This window comes from Schistocerca gregaria, chromosome X, assembly GCF_023897955.1.
Source record: "Schistocerca gregaria isolate iqSchGreg1 chromosome X, iqSchGreg1.2, whole genome shotgun sequence".
NCBI lineage: Eukaryota > Metazoa > Arthropoda > Insecta > Orthoptera > Acrididae > Schistocerca > Schistocerca gregaria.
Window position 1 is genome coordinate 525570010 of NC_064931.1, and position 15282 is coordinate 525585291.

General features: G+C 43.6%; 1 protein-coding gene across 2 annotated transcripts in view; it reads right to left on the minus strand.

The window, feature by feature from the left end:
* Positions 1 to 15282, minus strand: part of LOC126297622 (monocarboxylate transporter 10) — a 428114-nt gene that overhangs the window by 322696 nt on the left and 90136 nt on the right. The gene's annotated exons all lie outside the window — the stretch shown is intronic.

Here is a 15282-nt window from a genome sequence, read left to right on the forward strand (position 1 = left end):
CCTGAGATGTTTCGGGCAACGGTAGCGCAATTTCTAGTGCTGTTCCAGACTGTCGTGGATGCATATAGTCGTCACAAGGAGCGTCGTTTGTAGCCTGGAACGCAAATATGGTACGCAGTTAACCGTTGTTGCCCTCTCACGTGAAAATTAAAATGTGTTTCTTTCCGTGGTTTTTTCGCTATTTCTCTTCAGTATATTCTTACTAATATTTCCACGAAATTTTATTGTGCAACGATCACTCGTTTTTGGTTCAGATGGTTCAAATGGCTCAGAGCACTATGGGACTTAACATCTGAGGTCATCAGTCCCCTAGAACTTAGAACTACTTAAACCTAATTAAGTTAAGGACATCACACACATCCATGCCTGAGGCAGGATTCGAACCTGCGACCGTAGCAGCTGCATGGTTCCAGACTGAAGCGCATAGAACCGCTCGGTCACAGCGGCCGGCTCACTGGTTTTTCATGAGGGTCCTCTCAAGTAGCGAACATTTAATTATAACAATCCTGTTTTATGAACGACAATATTTTGATTAAAGTAAAACGGGACATCTTTTACGCCGGGCATCTGACATAATTAACACACATAGCGGTACAAAAAAATTGTCAGATATTTTGTACAAACGTGAAATGTGTCAAATATATGAAACATTTGACACATCCGTTGTTCCGTTTTAGTCTGTGAGATGCGCAAAGGCATTTAAAAATGACTGCACACAGAAATCGATAGCGGAACAAACTATCACGGCACAGGCAGGCGCCTTGTGATTACTTACATAAAACAGGAAATCTGTGTCCGGTCCTAGTCCATCACAAATTTTTTATGAATTGCGACATACTTATAAATACCTTTCCGCATAGCATAACGGGGAGCGCACTAGCATGCGAGACAGTTGAACCAGACCCGCATCGAATCCGCGCCGAGAATTCACGACCATGACTGGTGCACAAGCCAGCGTACTTCCGATTTTTAGGCCGTTTCCCACGTTCATTTAGGTATATGCTTGGCTCTGCTTTCCGCCTCGGAAAGCACGATACACAAAGAGTTAAGATACGATCACATACGGAACAAAGTTTATGCGATTCCTAGACAGGTGGCACACAAGACTTCCCTCTTTTAGCCAACTGACGACTGCGGCGAGTATCCAGCGGCAAAGTTAACTGAAATAAATTTTACAGAACTTGAGTACAGCGGAACCCATACTTAGAAGGGGAAGAAGGAAAAGAAGATGACGTCATACTCATCTACATATATAAAAACTGAAATGCTGTTCGTTGGTAAGCGCATCAGTTGTGAACGGTTGGACTTATTGGGCTAATTTTTTTAAAAAAATGATAATAGCCCGAACTTGGAAAAGTTCTTCGGAAAACTGGAAAATTCTGGAAAACCGGGAAGTGCTTTTTTGTTCATGCGAACTTCGCATGAACTCATAGGCACAACTAACGATTCGAATAATGGATATGCGTAATTCTGCTTTTGTTTTATTAGTTATGAACCTGTAAAAGCTTTAAGAAAAAACATTCTGGACAATTACAAAATAAAATTGGAAAATTCGGATAAACGGCAAAAATCATAATTTTTGTATGCATTCTCGATCATAACTTACGATAAGGAACGACATATTTGGTCGATTCTTTTGTTGCTTTGTTCGTTATGTTCACTGGTTGCAGTTATTTAAATTCTATTCCAATTCCAATTTTTTTCGCTACTACGTGTATAAATGTCGACTGACAGATGATTGTCAAATTGAGACTCAAGCCAGTCGGTTACTCAGTGACGAAAAATTGATTTGGTAGTTTACTTTCAGTCGAATTGTAATTGTGTTGCTACTTCATCGTAGTCGTTTCACGAAATGAATTAGAATCGTCGTTTTAGCCCAAGCAAATTTACAGATTTACCTACGAAATACTGGGAGTTTTGAAGTGACAAACGGTTAATATTGAATTGACACTAAACTCGCTGGAATTGCCCGAGTTGCCGTTTCACAATCTCCAATTGAAAGTCAGATCGCTAATCATAACGTTGCGGAATATCAACACCCACGTCTTTGTAATGGTAATAGACTTGATACCACGCATCCCAATGATTCCAGCCGACATAGCATTCGAACGCTTGCAGTTGCCAGTGCGGCTTGCATTCGCAATGACAGTAAACAAAACACAAGGGCAGTCGTTGAGTGTTTGTGGCATTAGCCTCGCATGGTCAGTTGTATGTCGCCCATTCCCGTATCGCAAACCATCAGATTTGCTTGTTTACGCACCAGACAAAAAAAAAAAAAAAAAGTCGTGGACCATAAAGCATTGCAAGTAACGAAATGGTGGTGTCACAGCAAATCAATCGAAATACAACATTTCTTTGTTTTGACTGATTATTTGAACGTTGATTTTGCAATCTAAATCGAAAAGTAAATAAAACAACTTGAGATTCATTGTGATTTCAAATTTATTGGAAGAAAATAAATCATTTGAATGACAGGAAATTCTGATTTAATTCAGTTGAGACTTAAATTCTGGAACAAAATCGCATGATTCCAAGTTGATCACATTCTAGGCACATCACGCACTTCCAGCACTTCAGGGTTGTAATACGGGTGGAATTCATCTCGCATTTAAAATTCCCCATTGACGTACTTCTGAATGTATTCCTCAAACTGAATGTCCATGGCCACAATCGTTAATAGATACAATGACCGTTCAAAAAATTTTCTCATTTTTACTTTGCGTACACACCTCCAATAGCTTCTCACAAACCCACAAAACGATTACATACAAATTTATTGAAATTTGAACAGGACAACGTCTGCTGGATCGGCTAGTAATTAATAAAAGTCAGTGTACAAACTGCAGTGACGTGTTAGAATGGAAAGTCTCGTGGACAGGGAAGGGACACTGGCTGCAGCATACGCAGATGGGACGGCAATTAGCCACGCTTTGTCCAGGAAGGCAGAGTACGCGGCCGGTGCGTAAGGCTCGGGCCCACGGCGTCGGTGCGGGGGAGTAAGTGCGCCACTTAAGCGCCTTTCTTCTGACAGTTAGCGCCCGACCCGCGGGCTCCCACCAATTTGACCTCGGCCCGTCTTCACCGTCAGGTTCAAGACGCTTTAAAACTTGCCTTCCAAACGCCACACACCACTCCACGTAGTCTTCGCCATTTTCTTAATTTTTTTTTTTTTTTTTTTGCATTATTGGTCAATCAATGAAGTGCGAATATCGCTAGAACTACAGCTGTTAACTCGTTTTAAGCTACCACCACCCCCTGGAGGTCGAAGTTTTCCGACCGGACTTTGGCCAGACGCATCCTAACATACATCAATAACATGTGCCTTCACCAGTAGTTTCGAAAGTAAAGGTTTAAGAGACAATCAATTTATTTTGCATTATAGTCCACCATATAGTATCCTACTATGAGTTGTGTTTCTTTCTGTGGTGTCACCGCCAGACCCCACACTTGCTAGGTGGTAGCCATTAAATCGGCCGCGGTCCGTTAGTATACGGTGTACACGCGTGTAGCCACTATCAGTGATTGCAGACTGAGCGCCGCCACACGGCAGGTCTAGTCTAGAGAGACTTCCTAGCACTCGCTCCAGTGGTACAGCCGACTTTGCTAGCGATGGTTCACTGTCTACAAACGCTCTCATTTGCAGAGACGACAGTTTAGTACAGTCTTCAGCTACGTCATTTGCTACGATCTAGCAAGGCGCCATATTCAGTTACTATAATTACTTCAAGAATGTATTCTGAACAGATAATATTGTGAATTATGTACCGTCGAGAGCGACGTTCATCATTAATGGATTAAAGTTAAGTATCAAACTAATTACGTCCGCTTTCTGAATTCTCGTTCCTTGTTATGTTCCAGACCTCACGTCAGTATAGGTCTTCTCCCCTCACGCCAGCCTGCGTGAGCTAAAACGCGTGCATTTCGGCCTCCACTCGTAACACTTTGTTGGCTCTTCTGCTAACACAAAACTTTCTACATCTACATGTACACTCCGCAAGCCACCTGACGGTGTGTGATGGAGGGTACCTTGAGTACCTCTATCGGTTCTCCCTTCTGTTCCAGTGTCGTATTGTTCGTGGAAAGAAAGATTGTCGGTATGCCTCTGTGTGGGCTCTTATCTCTCTGATTTTGTCCTCACGGTCTCTTCGCGAGATATACGTAGGGGGGAGCAATATACTGATTGACTCCTCGGTGAAGGTATCTTCTCGAAACTTCAACAAAAGCCCGTATCTTCTCTATCTCTTCTATCAACCCTACCTGGTACGGATCCCACACCGGTGAGCAGTATTCAAGCAGTGGACGAACAAGTGAACTGTAACCTACTTCCTTTGTTTTCGGACTTCATTTCCTTAGGATTCTTCCAATGAATCTTTCTACAAGTTAATTTCACATTCACTTCAGAGTAAATAATAACGACACTATGACTTACATACGGAGAAACATTACGATTATTACTGCTAACATTCAAATCCTCGTCCAACCAAATCTCATCTTTCTCAGTTTTTTAAATTTACCATTGTTACTACTACTACTACTACTACTACTACTACAACTACTACTACTAGTACTTATTCTTCGCCGGCCACGGTGGTCTCGCGGTTCTAGGCGCGCTGTCCGGAACCGTGCGACTGCTACGGTCGCAGGTTCGAATCCTGCCTCGGGCATGGATGTGTGTGATGTCCTTAGGTTAGTTAGGTTTAAGTAGTTCTAAGTTCTAGGGGACTGATGACCACAGATGTTAAGTCTCATAGTGCTCAGAGCCATTTGAACTTATTCTTCGAATGTCAACATCCACCGTTACTATTTACGTTATTGTTATGTGGTAGAATCACAGAAAAAAAGAATATGTCAATATTGAACATAAAATTTAAGTATTAGACAGTCATCTCTGAAAGTACCGACCTCCCGACTCAGCAGCATTAGTGGCAAAACAGCTGCGAGAAAATTTGGAATACATTTCACATAAATTTTCTCAGCATATTTTAGTCTTAGGTGGAGATTTCAATTTACCAGATATAGACTGGGATACTCAGATGTTTAGGACGGGTGGTAGGGACAGAGCATCGAGTGACATTATACTGAGTGTACTATCCGAAAATTACCTCGAGAAATTAAACAGAGAACCGACTCGTGGAGATAACATCTTGGACCTACTGATAACAAACAGACCCGAACTTTTCGACTCTGTAATTGCAGAACAGGGAATCAGTGATCATAAGGCCGTTGCAGCATCCCTGAATATGGAAGTTAATAGGAATATAAAAAAAGGGAGGAAGGTTTATCTGTTTAGCAAGAGTAATAGAAGGCAGATTTCAGACTACCTAACAGATCAAAACGAAAATTTCTGTTCCGACCCTGACAATGTTGAGTGTTTATGGAAAAAGTTTAAGGCAATTGTAAAATGCGTTTTAGACAGGTACGTGCCGAGTAAAACTGTGAGGGATGGAAAAAAAAACACCGTGGTTCAACAACAAAGGTAGGAAACTACTGCGGAAGCAAAGAGAGCTTCACTCCAAGTTTAAACGCAGCCAAAACCTCTCAGACAAACAGAAGCGATGTCAAAGTTAGCCTAAGGAGGGCTATGCGTGAAGCGTTCAGTGAATTCGAAAGTAAAATTCTATGTACCGACTTGACAGAAAATCCTAGGAAGTTCTGGTCTTACGTTAAATCAGTAAGTGGCTCGAAACAGCATATCCAGACACTCCGAGATGATGATGGCTTTGAAACAGAGGATGACACGCGTAAAGCTGAAATACTAAACACCTTTTTCCAAAGCTGTTTCACAGAGGAAGACCGCACTGCAGTTCCTTCTCTAAATCCTCGCACAAACGAAGAAACGGCTGACATCGAAATAAGTATACAAAGAATAGAAAAGCAACTGAAATCACTCAACAGAGGAAAGTCCACTGGACCTGACGGAATACCAATTCGATTCTACACAGAGTACGCGAAAGAACTTTCCCCCCTTCTAACAGCCGTGTACCGCAAGTCTCTAGAGGAACGGAAGGTTCCAAATGATTGGAAAAGAGCACAGGTAGTCCCAGTCTTCAAAAAGTGTCGTCGAGCAGATGCGCAAAACTATAGACCTATTTCTCTGACGTCGATCTGTTGTAGAATTTTAGAACATGTTTTTTGCTCGAGTATCATGTCGTTTTTGGAAACCCAGAATCTACTCTGTAGGAATCAACATTGATTCCGGAAACAGAGATCGTATGAGACCCAACTCGCTTTATTTGTTCATGAGACTCAGAAAATATTAGATACAGGCTCCCAGGTAGATGTTATTTTCCTAGACTGCCGGAAGGCGTTCGATACAGTTCCGCACTGTCGCCTTATAAGCAAGGTAAGAGCCTACGGAATATCAGACCAGCTGTGTGGCTGGATTGAAGAGTTTTTAGCAAACAGAGCACAGCATGTTGTTATCAATGGAGAGACGTCTACAGACGTTAAAGTAACCTCTGGCGTGCCACAGGGGAGTGTTATTGGACCATTGCTTTTCACAATCTATATAAATGACCTAGTAGATAGTGTCGGAAGTTCCATGCGGCTTTTCGCGGATGATGCTGTAGTACACAGAGAAGTTGCAGCATTAGAAAATTGTAGTGAAATGCAGGAAGATCTGCAGCGGATAGGCACTTGGTGTAGGGAGTGTCAACTGCCCCTTAACATAGACAAATGTAATGTATTGCGAATACATAGAAAGAAGGATCCTTTATTGTATGATTATATGATAGCGGAACAAACACTGGTAGCAGTTACTTCCGTTAAATATCTGGGAATATGCGTGCCGAACGATTTGAAATGGAATGATAATATAAAATTAATTGTTGGTAAGGCGGGCACCAGATTGAGATTCATTGGGAGAGTCCTTAGAAAATGTAGTCCATCAACAAAGGAGGAGGCTTACAAAACACTCGTTCGACCTATACTTGAGTATTGCTCATCAGTGTGGGATCCGTACCAGATCGGGTTGACGGAGGAGATAGAGAAGATCCAAAGAAGAGCGGCGCGTTTCGTCACAGGGTTATTTGGTAACCGTGATAGCGTTACGGAGATGTTTAGCAAACTCAAGTGGCAGACTCTGCAAGAGAGGCGCTCTGCATCGCGGTGTAGCTTGCTCGCCAGGTTTCGAGAGAGTGCGTTTCTGGATGCGGTATCGAATATACTGCTTCCCCCTACTTATACCTCCCGTGGAGATCACGAATGTATAATTAGAGAGATTCGAGCTAGCACGGAGGCTTTCAGACAGTCGTTCTTCCCGCGAACCATACGCGACTGGAACAGAAAAGGGAGGTAATTACAGTGGCACGTAAAGTGCCCTCCGCCACACACCGTTGAGTGGCTTGCGGAGTATGAATGTAGATGTAGATGTATGCAAAACTTAAGAACGTAAGTAACTTTCGCATGATGTGTCCCTGCCAAGTAACATAGTCCGATGAAACTTGGACCATACAGCTACAGCACAGTACAGTAGGTTACTGAAAGCAATTTGCAATGAGACAAACAGAAATGACACAATTATTCAAAGACAATAATTACACTGAAGTCACCGCGATTTACTCCTAGGTTCATTATGTGTTCCCACCTCTCGCCAAATGAGGGTACGTATATCAATGTCGGACGTGACCGTTTTGGCGGTGGTCCAGGTAGACTCACCGGTCAACGTTATTATGACACAGCCCTCGTTCTCCATGTGAGTCTTTAAAGGGGTGCATTCACCCCTGACTTTATGTTTATGGATGACTACGTGCGACCGTGTTGAACTGCACAGGTGGAGGAGCTCTTGGAACGAGAGGATATTCGGCGAATGGACTGGACTGCTCTACCCGTTCCCCCGAGTTAAAACCCATCGCGCGCGTGTGAGATGCGTTGGGGACGTATTGCAGCATGTACACATGCACCAACAATCATCAAGCAGTTTTCAACCGCGCTGGTGGACGAATGGAAGGCCGTAAATCATGAACTCGTTATCAGTTTTGTGGCCAACGTGGGAACACGTTGCATAACATGTACTGCCATCGTTGGTGCTCACATACCCTTTTCAGAACCATTTCCCGCTGTTCGAAAAGTTCAGGAGACGATCATGAATCTCGTTAACTTCAGTGTAATTATTGTATTTGAATCAAAGTGTCATTTCAGTTCGTCTCATTGAGTGTTTCTTTCAGATATCTTCTACATTAAACAGTAGCAGTTGTTTCTATGGATGGTCCAAGAGCTTTGTTGCTTGGCAGTGACACACCTTTCTGAAGTGACTTCCGTCCTTGAGTTTTGCAGACCAGTGCATTTTTCTTATGTGTAACGTTATTGGAGATGAAACGTTGACGACATTCAGTAAAGACGAAATGAGAATATAAACTTTTGAAGTATGTCACAAATGAATACATGCAGTAAAATAAGTAAATCGGGTAACATGAGAAGATACTGAATCGAATCGGAGAGAAAACGGCTTATGGCACAACTTGACTAAAAGAAGGGGTGAAATGATCGTATCTCATTATTGATCTGAAGAGGGGTTGTTTGGCCGCCTGGTGTAGCTGTTTCTATTTGATGCTCTTAGGCGACTTCCGCGTCTATGAGGACGAGGTGAAACAATGAGGGCCGCGCGGGATTAGCCGAGCGGTCTCAGGCGCTGCAGTCATGGACTGTGCGGCTGGTCCCGGCGGAAGTTCGAATCCTCCCTCGGGCATTGGGTGTGTGTGTTTGTCCTTAGGACAATTTAGGTTAAGTAGTGTGTAAGCTTAGGGACTGCTGAACTTAGTAGTTAAGTCCCATAAGATTTCACACACATTTGAACATTTTTGAAACAATGAGGACAACAGAAACACCCAGGCCCCGAGCGATCAGGAAGCAGCGACGCTATACACAAGACCACTAAGCTGCCGACAAACTGGGGATCAGTTACCTGAAGTATTAAAGAATAATCAATTTTGTAATGAGGGACGTTCGGTGGGTAAAACCTGTGGAGGGAGATCAAGAAAGGTTAGCGCGGACAGCTGCATCAGATCAACGTCCGGACTGACAATTGTGTACCAAATATGAACCCTATTTTTATTCCTAGCATTACCCGTTGCCGAATTTTACTTCACAGTTGAGCGGAATTTTATTTTAACAATGCTCATCCTCTCGCTACAGTAGTCAGTTAACTTAAGGTGAAATGCCCTGCGCTACACCTGGCCGTGAATTGTATAAACTTTAAAATTCAGTGAAACAGTCTTGAACGCAACAGACGTTTATTTTGGTCGACAACCGGTTCCTGTCTGTAATATAGACCATCTTCAGGCCCCATGATGGGAGCTGGTGGCGATGTACGGAGCAAGAGCCGTAACAACACGGACGACAACCGTTTGAGCAGCTGAAGCCCGTATTCTTACGGATCTTGCTCCGTCTGTCACCACCAGCCGCCATCACGGAGCCTACGTCCTGAAGATGGTCTAAATTATAGATCGAAACCGCTTGCTAATCAAAATAAACATCTGTTTTGCCCAAGACTGCTTTACAGAATTTTAATATTTACACTGACCGCTGTTCCATCTCCATCGAAAGAACGATTTATAAAATTTTGTATTAACACAGGCCGGCTGGTGTGGCCGTGCGGTTCTAGGCGCTTCAGTCTGGAACCACGTAACCGCTACGGTCGCAGGTTCGAATCCTGCCTCGGGTATGGATGTGTGTGATGTCCTTAGATTAGTTAGGTTTAAGTAGTACTAAGTTCTAGGGGACTGATGACGTCAGAAGTTAAGCCCCACAGTGCTCAGAGCCATTTGAGCCATTTATAAACACAGTCTTGTGTTATCTTATCTTAACTGCAAAAACTCATGTTTCTGAAGCGATGATTGGTAACCATATTAAAAAAGTTTGGAAAACGACAAGGGGGCTGGTGACGTTCCATACCTATGGTTTTTAAGCGAGCGCGAGGATTCGATTGTTTTTTCGGTAACCTACTAGCCTCGTCGGCCAACGCACTTCGAGCTAAACCATACGAGCAGCTGTAAAACGACCCCTGTTGCCATCTGGTATTCTCCCCTCATGCGCGAGGAGCGTTCCAAAAGCAACGCAACACATTTTTTTTCTCAGCTAGTTTCGGTTAAAGAAATGCGGAATTAGTTGTGGCGCATCGTACAATATTCCCGCTTCAGCCCCTATAGTCTCATGAAGTTTCGATAAAATGGTGTCTCCAACGGAGTTTCGTTCCAAGCAGAGAGCTGTCATTAAGCTTCTTTCGACGAAATGCCAGAGCATCGTACATATTGATGGGCGATGTCTATAGAGATCTGGCAGTGAACAAAAGCACGGTGAATCATTGGGCGTCAGACGTCTCGTCTATCATCATCTCAACAAGGTCGCGCAAGCCTGACCGATCCTCCACGTATCAGCCGGATGTACCCAGCTGTGACTCCTATTATGTTGGAACGTACGGACGCTCTCATTCGAGATGATCAACGGATCACAATCAAATACTTCGCTGCGCAACTGGATGCCTCTGTTGGTAGTGCTGCCACATTCGTCCACCAGGTGAGGTTATCAAAAGTGTTACCTCCCGCTGGGTTCCTCACCGCTTAACAGAAGACCATAAAGAGCAACGAGGGACTATATGCTTTTGCGTTACGAGACCGGATTGTGACAGTTGTTTGTTAAACATCGCCTGAGGCGATAAAACATTGATTCACCTTTTCAAGCCGGAACCAAAACGGCAATCCATGGAGTGGCGCCACACCACCAATCCTCCGAAGAAAAACTTCAAAGCCGCTTCCTTAGCGGCTAAAGTCATGAGGACGCTCTTTTGGGATTCTGTAGGTGTTTTTCTGTTTGATGTCCTCCCTCATGGCGCAACAGTCAGCTCCGAAGTGTACTGTGCTTCCCTCGGGAAACTGAAGAAACAACTTCGGCGTTTTCATCGCCACAAAAAAACAAACGAACTTCTCCTTTTCCATGACAAAGCAAGACCTCAGACAAGTCTGCGGACCCGAGATGAGCTCACAAAACTTCAGTGAACTGTTCTTCCTCATCCTTCCTGCAGCCTGAATCTCGAATCTTCTGACTTCCATCTGTTTGGCCCAACAAATGATGCAATTCGAGGGAAGCAGTACGTGGATCATAGATACGTTATTGATGTAGCAAGGCGTTGGCTCCGACGTCGACTACTAGAGTGTTACTATGCGGGCATATAGACCCTCCCAGTAAGATGGCATAAAGCTATCCCACTGAACGGAGATTATGTTGAAAAATATGGTTTTGTAGCCAAAAGAGTGCGGAATAATTTGGCGTACTGCAGTCCTGAATCAAACCTATCTGCTATCAGCAAAAATGTGCTGCATCTTTTATTGAACGCCCCTCGTACACGTATGTAGAGCTTATGCTTTGATAGTGTGCAAGGCTGTGATAAGTGTTAGTGAAACTTCAGCTAAAGGACACAAGAGCGCTAGTGTATAATCTGATCATGTGAAAAGTACCAAGGCCACCGCTGAGCATAACCTCACTATGCTATCAGCAGCGGTCTTTGCGCAAGGCTTGGACTTTAAATGACATCTCTCCAGCCTTATAATCAATAAATTATATAATGTACATTCCTTGCCCTTCCGGATAGTAATGGGCGTTTCACGTATACAAAGACGAGTTATGTGCTATGATGGTAAGTTTTATAAGTGCAAACCGGAATCCTAATTCCTGATTTTTACAGCGTTTGACGAACTGAGTTGCGAAGCTGCAATTCAGTTCACTCACCTCAATCGCAGTCATAGGCAATAAATATTTGTGTCTGCACGTTACTTGAAATTCCGCTAAAATTTCCTGAATTTACAGATAACCACGGTCTCTGTGTTAGTTCTCGATAAAATTTCAAAAATTACTAGTGTTCAAACTAGTACCTGAGTAACAAGTGTATCAGTTTTTATAAAGGAAGATGGCAGTTAGCAAGTATTTTAATTTCGTACGCCACGATCGTGTCATACCCATTTCGCTAATTCTCTTGACGACAACCAGGAGGATCCAGATAGAGCGGTCAAGGGCGATATAGCGTTACTTTGCTTTGAAAAGTCTCCGATACAGTTCCACACCGCTGCCTTGTAAACAAATGCGTGCTAGACCAGAAATGCTATTGCATATAAGGAAGGAAGATTAGGGGGTTTAAGGTCGCGTCGACAAGGTCATTGGAGACGGAGCACAAGCTCGGATTGCGGAAGGATGTGTAAGTAAGTTGGTCGAGTCTTTTTATAAGAGCCATGCCGCTATTTGCCTTAGCGATTTAGGGAATCCACGGAAAATTCAAATGTGCATTGCTGGACGGAAGAGATCTGAACGGCCGTCCTCCCACTGCGATATTTCACTCTTTTGCTGCTGGAAAGTTCTCAGCAAGCAGAACTGTGCCAAGTGCGTCTGTGAGGAATGACATCAGTGTAGAATGAGGCATACCACAGAGAGTGCGACAGAAACGTTTTTACGCACTAAGACAAAAAAAGACGCACCAAGAAGGAATCATTCGAAAGGAACGGAAATCGGCAGATGTGATGGCGGAGCATTTCTACAGAGAAACAAATGATTACAATTCAAGAAAAAATTGGATGATTTATTCGAGAGAAAGAGCTTCATAAATTGAGCAAGCCAATAACGCATTGGTCCATTTCTGACCATTATGTAAGCAGTTACTCGGCTTGGCGTTGATTGATGGAGTTGTTGGATGTCCTTCTGAGGGGTATCGTGCCAGATTCTGTCCAACTGGCGCGTTACATCGTCAAAATCCCTAGATGAGTCAAGGGCCCTGTCCATAATTCTCCAAACGTTCTCAACTGGGGAAGAGATCCGGCTGCTTTGCTGGCCAAGGTAGGGTTTGGCAGGCAGGAAGTCAAGCAGTAGAAACTCTCGCCATGTGCAGAAAGACATTATCTTGTTGAAATGTAAGTCCAGGATGGGTTGCTACTTGTCCTGTAAGGATACCGCGTATGACAACCAAAGGGGTCCTGCTTTCAATGAAATTGCGCCCCTTTCCGTGAGTCCTGGTTGTCGGACTGTATGGCGGACGACAGTCAATTTGGTGTCCCACAGATGCCCGGAGCGTCTTCGGACATGTCTTCGACCTGGATTCTCATAAACTAGAGTAGAATTGTCGTCAGTGATGAGTTCCAATTCGAAGTGAGCACCGATGAACAGCGAAGACGTGTCTGGAGACGTCCAGATAGCGGTGGGATACCAACCTGATTGTCCTCCGCCACACGGCCAGACAGTCTTGAGTGATATTCTGATGTGGCATTTCTTTTCATAATAGGACCACTTTGGTGGTCATCGGCGGCACCCTTGCAGCACAGCGGTACCTCGACGATATTCTGCGCCCCGTTTTGTTGCCATTCATTGCACGGCATTCTGGGCTTACATTTTAGCAAGATAATGTCCGTCCGCACACGGCGAGAGTTTCTACTGCTTGTCTTAGTGTGTGCTAAACCCTATCTTGGCCAGCAAGTTCGACGGATCTCTCGCAAACTGAGAACGTTTGAAGCATTATGGGCAGGGCCCTCCTGCCAGCTCACGATTTTGGCGATAACGCGCCAGTTGCACAGAATTTGGCACGAAATCTCGAAGGATGACATCGAACAATTCAATTAATCACTGCCAAGCCGAATAACTGCTTGCATAACGTGCAGAAGGGAACCAAAGCGTTACTGACTTGCCCAATTTGTGAAGCCATTTCTCTTGAATAAATCACCCATTTTTCTCAAATTGTAATCCTTTGTTTGTCTGTAGACGTACATCACATATACAGATTCGCGTCCCATTCGAGTAATTCCTTCGTGGTGGGTATTTTTCGGTCGTCTTAGTTTATTTTGACATGAAAACGTCAATTCAGTCGTCAGTCGAACCTTCTTGTGTGACGAAATACCTTCACCTAGGACTCGCTCATAATTACAAGACTAATAATGCGTGAACAGTGGTTGAGCCCGCAGCTGGTAGATGATGTCTGTACGTATTTGTCGGACAGCATTTGTTTTATCTGTGACGCCATCGTACCAGCGTAGGCGCATGTGCATGATTGGTATGAATTAGCTTTGTGTAAAGATATAAACTGATGTAGCGTGGAGACGCATTTAACCGGGACAATGGTTTGGGTGTCATAGCGAAGAGCTTGCAGAACACTACTAGGACCCCAAGTGAGACAATAAAAATATTTGTCGGAATATAAGTGAAAATCGGTAAAAAACTGAAAATTAAAAAATAACGGAAAATCTCGTCTCATACGACTCGTAGATATGCTCGGAATTATAAAAACGCAAGTCAGAGGAAAGATCAATTTGAAAGGAGTCTAGGAAGTCTAAAATGTCCAGCGCCGAGAGAATTCGAGAGCTGCGGCAGCGTCGTAAAGGAAATTAAAAAACAGTGCAAAGCGATTACGTAGCTGGCCCGTCTGGCATACAGCGGCCAGATATAGGATCCATTGTATTAAACTGATTGGTAATTAAACTGCATATTAATTCGAAAGACTTGTTATGATTTTATCCAGATATTCTCACAAAAAATCTACGTCGTAGACCGAACTGCGCATACAGAATTTTTTATATACGAGAAGAAAACTGGTCGCTAATATCGTTAGCGTTCTGAGGCCGTTTACTGGGTGCAAAATTGTATAAAAGGACATTACGTCGTTAGAAAATTATTGCACGATTGAAAAAGGCCTTTGGGTGAACAACATTTGTTGCAAAGACTGAATACCGGTCCCCGATATAATAAATTGTAATATAACACGTTTAGTAGGCGTAAAAATACAATATATTTTCGATTATACCGTCAGTGGCCTCCAGTATCAAGAGGTATCCATCTGGAATGATTTGAGATGAAACGACTACAGCTATCTAGCTGTTGGGGAAATAAGTGCGAGATTGAAGGCAAATTGAAAGAATACTGAGCTTAAAATAGCTCTGAATACTATGGGACTTAACTTCTGAGGTCATCAGTCCCCTAGAACTTAGAACTACTTAAACCTAACGGACCTAAGGACACCACACACATACACTCCCGTGGCAGGATTTGAACCTCCGATAGTAGCGGTCGCGAGGTTCCAGACTGTAGCGCCTAGAACCGCTCGGCCACACAGCCGGCAAACGATACTAAGAAAGCGTAATTCATCCCCAAACGAGATCGCTTACACAACTTACGTCCAGCCTGTTCTTACATACGGTTCACAATTCTGATCAGATTAATTCACAAACAGAGACAGCAGAATGATTGTGATGATAGTTGCGCGACTGCGTTTTGTTTCGTCAGTGCAAACGATATAGATGGCTAAGTGGTAACAAACAG